The sequence below is a fragment of the Lutra lutra genome, chromosome 5, assembly GCF_902655055.1.
Source record: "Lutra lutra chromosome 5, mLutLut1.2, whole genome shotgun sequence".
Taxonomy (NCBI): domain Eukaryota; kingdom Metazoa; phylum Chordata; class Mammalia; order Carnivora; family Mustelidae; genus Lutra; species Lutra lutra.
This window is the reverse complement of record NC_062282.1, coordinates 165,364,340-165,371,997: the sequence shown is the minus strand read 5'-3', so window position 1 is coordinate 165,371,997 and position 7,658 is coordinate 165,364,340. Positions and strand designations below refer to the sequence as shown.

The 7,658-nt window shown below is 52.0% G+C and overlaps 1 long non-coding RNA gene across 1 annotated transcript; it reads right to left on the bottom strand.

Moving 5' to 3' along the window:
* Positions 1 to 849: 849 nt before the first annotated feature.
* On the bottom strand, positions 850 to 6,526 carry LOC125100417 (uncharacterized). Its single transcript, XR_007127545.1, has 3 exons — positions 6,483 to 6,526; positions 2,710 to 2,714; positions 850 to 904 (listed from the first exon to the last, which is right to left on the bottom strand). It is a non-coding gene; the product is annotated as an uncharacterized LOC125100417 (long non-coding RNA).
* Positions 6,527 to 7,658: the final 1,132 nt, after the last annotated feature.

Sequence of the window (7,658 nt, the reverse complement as noted above, 5' to 3'; positions counted from 1 at the left end):
CTCCAATCCTTAACAGAGCTCGGGTTTTCCAGTCGCCCATAGCCAGGGCTCTACTCTGGAATCCCTCTTTTGGAGGGACACCTGAGGCAGGAAACAGGACTCCTCCTTCCCACAGAATGACTACACACTCTTGGGAACAGGTCAAAATCCCCAGAGTGGGAGACTCATCCATGGCTTATGAGGCCCCCCTACATTCCACAACCATCCTTGCCACAAAATCCAGAGACTTAAGCCTGAGCAACCGCCTCACAAATGCCCTTCATTCATGTCCTGTGAGCTCCCCTCATCGGTCTGTAGATCACCACTGCCATAGCCTTGGCCCAAACCTAAGCCCCGATTGTGGTTTCAGACTTCTGTCCCCACAGCCCTGGCCCACACACCTTCCAGGCATGACTTGTGGAGCCACACCGCAGGACTGAGCCTGCCATCTCCAAGGAAACTCTGCCCATTCCATTGGCCAAAAACTAGAGATTTGGAGAAACCTCCAATTTCCCCAAGGCATCCCAATTGTGTAGGGCTGCCTTGGACAAAAAGGGGCGATCTGACTCATGCTGAGCAACTGTCTCCACTCAGACAAGCAATGGATGTCCCCAGAGACAGTAGATGTCTCTCACAGGCTCCTAGGCCCTATCAGAACTTCACTTTGGTTTCCCAGCATCTCTCCTCAGAAGCCTGGTTTCCAGTCCCAGCATATGGGGGTTTCCTGAGGCACCAATCAGAACACTTCTCATCTCCACATGGAAAACTTGCTCTTTGGACCTGTGTCCAACCCCCAGTTAGGGGAATACATCAGAGGGCCCTGAGCCATCGCCACATTCCAAGGTCTCCATTGACCAAACCCACATTATGACCCATCCTCAGGAGAGTCCATTTCAACTCAGCCCCCTAGATTGCTCCCCCAGAGCTACAGATTGAACCTGCCTTTTCACTAGGAGACAATGTGAATGCGAGGTTGGGTGCCCAGGCATCCATCCTTAGAACCATGCACTCGAGTCATTCTGTTGGGGTGTCCTAGAGCCATCCAACAGGACTTGATAGTTCCGCAGAAGGAATCCTTGTGGTTTGGAGCATCTTACAACTCCCTGCGTGGGAAAACATCTAAGGCCACATGAGGTTCTCCCCCACTTCATGAAGGGGCCATCATGGACACAAACTCAAACGTGAGCCAACCTCTGATCCTCACCCTGACTGCAGATTCAGGAGATCTCAATTCAGTCTCTGCAGAGAGGGCCTGCCATTTCCTCGCCCAGACCTATCCTAGCTTGCGTTCTCAGACTTCCATTCCTCACACTCCTGGCAAACAAGCCCTCCAGACTGGGAATTCCGGAGCCACAACTCTCACTCTTCCTGCCCACCAGAAGAAAAATTTTGGATTTGGGGTTCCCCAGAAACCCCAAAAGAGGATCAAGCTGCACCCCACTTGACTGCACCTGACTTATATAGTCTTCCCTGGGCACTAATGTTCTGTCCGAAACAGCCTGAGTCAGGACCTCCCGACTAACACCCAGACAGCTGTCCGCACACCAAGCACATGGGACACGCCATGGCCTTAGGCCGTCATCACTTCCCAATCTGGATTTTCAGGCTCCAGAACCTAGAACTTATCTACAATCACTACACAGGGGTGTACCTGATGCAGAAATCAGAATGCCTCTATCCCCATGGCAAGAAACCTTGCTGTTAGCATGGTGTCCAACCTTCAACATAGGAGAAACCAGCATGGCCCACGAGGCCACGATCATGCTTGGGGGCCGACAAGGGCACATACAGGAATTGTGATCCTCATGTGAGCTGAGTAAAGCCTCTCATTGGCTGGACCTAGAGCCCATATATGGTTCTTGCCATGCCCATAGGCTCCCAATCCTAAACAGAACTTGGGTTTTCCAATAGCTGTAGACAGGGCTCTACTCTGGAATCCCTCTTTTGGAGGGACACCTGAGGCAGAAATCAGGACTCCTCCCTTCCCACAAATGATCTGAAACTCTTGGGAACTGGTCAAAATCCCCAGAGAGGGAGACTCATCCATAGCCCATGAGGCCTCCCCGAATTCCACGGCCATCCTTGACACAAATCCAGAGAATTAAGCTTGAGCAATCGTCTCACACACGCCCTTCGTTCATATACTGAGGAGCTCCCCTCACGGTCTGTAGATCACCACTGCCATACCCTCGGCCACAAATCTAAGCCCAGATTGTGTTTTCAGAATTCTGTCCCCACAGCCCCAGCCCACACACCTTCTGGTTGGGGCCCCTGGAGCCACACCGCAGGACTGTGCCTGCCATCTCCAAGGAAATTCTGCCCATTCCATTGGCCACAAACCTACAGATTTGGAAAAACCTCCATGTTCCTTGAGGCCATCCGAATCCTGTAAGCTGTCTTAGACTAATAGGGGTGATCTGACACAAGCTGAGCAACTACTTCCACTCAGACAAGCAGAAGGATATCCCAGAGACAGTAGATTGTCCCAGACAGGACCCGAGCCCCTAATCTGAGCCTTTGCTTTGGTTTTCAGGCATCTCTCCTCAGAGACCTGGTTTCCAGTCCCAGCATATGGGGGATTCCTGAGGCACCAATCAGAACACTTCACGTCTCCACATGGGAAACTTGCTCTTTGGAGCTGTGTCCAACCCTCCAGTTAGGAGAATTCTTCAAGGGCCCTGAGCCACTGCAACATTCCAAGGTCTCCATGGACAAAACCCACAATATGACCCATCCTCATGAGAGTCCATTACAAGTCAGTCCCCTGGTTTGCTCCCCCAGAGCCAGGAGCTCGAACTTGCCTTGTCACTAGGAGACAATGAGGATGCGGGGTTGGGCGCCCAGGCATCCATCCTTAGAACCATGCTCTCGAGTCTTTCTGTATGGGCATCCTGGAGCCATCCAACAGGACTCGATAGTTCTGCAGAAGGAATTTTTGCGGTTTGGAGCATCTCACAACTCCCAGCATGGGAAAACCTCCCTGGCCTCATGAGGTTCTCCCCTGCTTCATGAAGAGGCCATCATGGACACAAACTCCAACCTGAGACAATGCCTGATACTCGCTCTGACTTCAGATGCAGGGGATCTCGATTCATCCTCTGCAGAGTGGGCCTGCCGTGTCCTCGCCACAGACCGTATCCTTAGCTTGCATTCTCAGACTTCCTCCTCACACTCCTGTCCTTCAAATCCTCCAGATTGGGAATTCCGGAGCCACAACACAGCACTCGGCCTGCCCACCAGAAGAAAAACATTGTCTTTTGGGCCTCCTCAGAAACCCCAAAGCGAATCAACCTGCAAGCCACTCGAGTGCTCCGCAATTAGGTACTCTGCCCTGGGCACTAAAGTTTTTGTTTTGTTTTGTTTTCCCAGATACAGCCTGAATCCGGACCTCCTGACCAACACCCAGACCACTGGCTACACAATCAGCACATGGGACATGCCATGGCATTAGGCCATCATCTCTTACCAAACTGGGTTTTCAGGCTTCAGAACCTAGACCTTATCTACAATCACATCTCAGTGGTGAACCTGATGCTGAAATCAGAAATCATCCATCCCCACGGAAAGAAACCTTGCTGTTGGCATGGTGGTCCAGGATTCATGGTAGGAGAAAACCAGCATGGCCCATGAGGCCACCAGAATGCTTGCAGGCCGCTATGGGCACAAACACACATTGTGATCCTCAGCATGAGTTGAGTAAGGCCTCTCAGTTGCTGGACCAAGAGCCCCCATATGTTTCTTGCCATGCCCATAGGCTCCCAATCCTAACCACAGTTTGAGTTTTCCAGTGGCCTGTAGCCAGGAATCCCTCTTTTGGAAGGACACCTGAGGCAGAAAACAGGACTCCTCCCTTCCCAAGAATGACCCCAATCTCTTGGAGTGGGACAAAATCCCTAGAGAAGGAGATTCGTCCATGGCCCATTGAGGCCACACTACATTCCACGGCCATCCTTGACACAAAATTCAGAGACATTAGCCTGAGCAAATGCTTCACACTCGCCCTTCATTCATATCATGAAGAGCTTCCCTCACGGCCTGTGGATCGCCACTGCATACCTCGGGACCAAACCTAAGTCCAGATTGTGTTTTCAGACTTCTTTCCCCACAACCCTAGCCCCCAAACCCTCCAGGCGGCAGACCTAGAGACACACTGCAGGACATTGCCTGCCCTCTACACGGAAATTCTGCACATTCCATTGGCCACAAACCTACAGATTTAGAGAAACCTCCAAGGTCCCTGAGGCCATCCCAATTGTGTAGGCTGCCTTGGACAAGTAGGGGCGATCTGACACAAGCTGAGCAACTACCTGCACTCAAGCAAGCAGACAGATATCCCCAGAGACAGTAGATTGTCTGGACAGGCCCATAGGCCCTAATCTGAACCTTTGCTTTGGTTCCCAGGCATCTCTCCTCAGAGGCCGGGTTTCCAGTACCAGCATGTGGAGTTTCCTGAGGCACCAACCAGAACACCTCTCGTCTCCACAGGCAAACTTGCGCTTTGGAGCTTTGACAAACCCTCTGGGTCAGAGAATCCTTCAGGGGCCATGAGCACCGCCACATTCCAAGGTCTCCATGGACACAGACCCACATTAGTAACCATCCTCAGGAGAGTCCATTTCAACTAACCCCCCCCAGAGCCAGCAGATCGAATCTGTGTTGGATAGAAAACAATGGGAATGCGAGTTTTGGTGCCCAGGCATCCATCCTTAGAACCATGTTCTCGAGTCTTTCTGTATGGGGCGTCCTCAGCCATCTAACAGGGCTCGATAGTTCTGTAGAAGGAATCCTTCTAGTTTGGAGCATCTCACTACTCCTAGCGTGGGAAAACCTCCATGGCCTCTTGAGGTTCTCCCCCGCTTCATGAAGGGGCCATCATGGACACAAACTCCAACATGAGCCAACGTCTCATCCTCGCCCTGACTTCAGATGCAGGAGATCTCGATTCAGCCTCTGCAGCGTGGACTTTTCATGTCCTCACCTGGATCCTAACCCTAGCTTACGTTCTCAGACTTCCTTCCTCACACTTCTGGCCCACAAGCCCTCCAGATTGGAATTCCGGAGCCACAATGCAACACTCTGCCTGCCCGCCAGAAGAAAAACATTGCCATATGGGGCTGCCCAGAAACCCCCAAAGAGGATCAACCTGCATGCCACTCGACTGCACCGCAATTATATAGTTTACCCTGGGCACTAATGTTCTGTCGGAAACAGTCTGAGCCCAGACCTCCCGACTCACCCAGACAGCTGGCCCCACACCCAGCACATGGGACACGCCATGGCCATAGGCCGTCATCTCTTCCCAAGCTGGGTGTTCAGGCTTCGGAAACTACCCTGTATCTCCAATCACTGCTCCATGGTGAATGTGATGCAGAAATCAGAACTCCTCCATCCCCATGGCAAGAAACCTTGCTGTTGACATGGTCTCTAGGCTTCAGGTAGGAGAATCTAGCATGGCCCATGAGGCCACGATGATGCTTGGGGCCGACATGGGCACAAACACGCATTGTGATCCTCAGCCTGATCTGAGTAAGGCCTCTCAGTCACTGGACCAAGAGCCCACTATGGTTCTTGCCATGTCAATAGGCTCCCAATCCTATACAGAACTCGGGTTTTCCAGTGTCTTGTAGCCAGGGCTCTACTCTGGAATCCCTCTTTTTGAAGGACACCTGAGGCAGAAAACAGAACTCCTCCCTTCCCACAGAATGACCCCAAACTCTTTGGAGCAGGTCAAAATCCCCAGAGAGAGAGAGATTCATCCATGGGCCATGAGGCCACCCCTACATTCCACGGTCATTACTGACAGAAAATCTAGAGGCTTAAGCCCGAGCAACTGCCTCACACTCGTCCTTCATTCATATCCCGAGGAGCTCCCCTCACAGTCTTTAGATTGCCCCTGTCGTACCCTCGGCCCCAAAGCTAAGCCCAGATTGTGTTTTCAGAATTCTGTCCCCACAGCCCTGTCCCAAGCATCCTACAGGCAAGGGCCCCTGGAGCCAAACCACAGGACTGTGCCTGCCCTCTCCATGGAAACTCTGCTTATTCCATTGGCCACAAACCTACAGATTTGGAGAAACCTCCAAGGTCCCCGAGGCCATCCCAATCGTGTAGGCTACCTTGGACAATAGGGGTGATCTGACATAAGCTGAGGAATTACCTCCACTCAGGCAGCAGACGGATTTCCCCAGAGACAGTGGATTGTCCCTGATAGGTCCCTAGGCCCTAATCTGAACCTTTGCTTTGGTTTCCAGGCATCTCTCCTCAGAGCCTGGGTTTCAGAAACAGCATATGAGGGGCTCCTGAGGCACCAATCAGAACACCTCTTGTCTCCACAAGGGAAACTTGCTCTTTGGACCTCTGTCAAACCCTCCAGTTAGGAGAATCCTTCAAGGGCCCTGAGTGACCGCCCCATTCCAAGGTGTCCATGGACACAAACAGACATTATGACTCATCCTCATGCGAGCCAGATTTCAACTCAGTCCCCTGTTTGCTGCCTCAGAGCCAACAGATCGAACCTGCCTTGTCGCTAGGAGACAATGGGAATGCGAGGTTAGGTGCCCAGGCATCCATCCTTAGAACCATGCTCTTAGTCCTTCTGTATGCTGCGTCTTGGAGTCATCCTAAAGGACTTGATAGTTCGGCAGATGGAATCCTTGTGGTGTGGATCATCTCACAACTCCCAGCGTGGGAAAAGCTCCATGGCCTCATGAGGTTCTCCCCCGCTTCATGAAGGGGCCACCATGGACACAACTCCAACCTGACCCAGCGTCTGATCCTGGCCCTGAATTCAGATGCAGGAGATCTCGATTCAGTCTCTGCAGAGTGGGCCTGCCATGTTCTGGCCCTGGACACTAACTCTGGCTTACATTCTCATACATCCATCCTCACACTTCTGGCCCAGAATCCCTCCATACTGGGAATTACAGAGCCAAATGCAGCACTCTCCCTTCCCACAAAGAAAAACATTGCCCTATGGGGCTGCCCAGAAACCCCAAAAGTGGATCAACCTGAACCCCACATGACTACACTGCAATTATATAGTCTGGCCTGGGCACTAATGTTCTATTGGAAACAGCCTGTGCCCAGACCTCCCGAATCACACCCAGACAGCTGTCTACACACCAGCACATGGAATACGCCATGGCCTTAGGCCGTCATCTCTTCCCAAGCTGGGTTTTCAGGCCTCAGAACCTAGACCTCATCTCCAATCACTGCACAGGGATGAACCTGATGCAGAAATCAGAACTCCTCCATCTCCATGGCAAGAAACATTGCTGTTGGCATGGTGTCCAACCTCTAGGGTAGGAGAAACCAGCATGGCCAATTAGCCCACGACCATGCTTGGGGGCCTCCATGGGCACAAACTGGCATTGAGATCCTCAACGTCAGCTGAGTAAGGCCTCTCAGTTGCGAGGTTGGGTGCCCAGGCATCCATCCTTAGAACCATGCTCTTAGTCAGTTCTGTATGGGGCATCCTGGAGTCATCCAACAGGACTCAATACTTCCGCAGAAAGAATCCTTGTAGTTTAGATATCTCACAACTCCCAGCATGGGAAAACCTCCCTAGGCTCATGAGGTCTCCTCCGCTTCATGAAGGGGCCATCATCGACACAAACTCCAACCTGAGCCAACGTCTGATCCTCACCATGACTTCAGATGCAGGAAATCTCGATTCAGCCTCT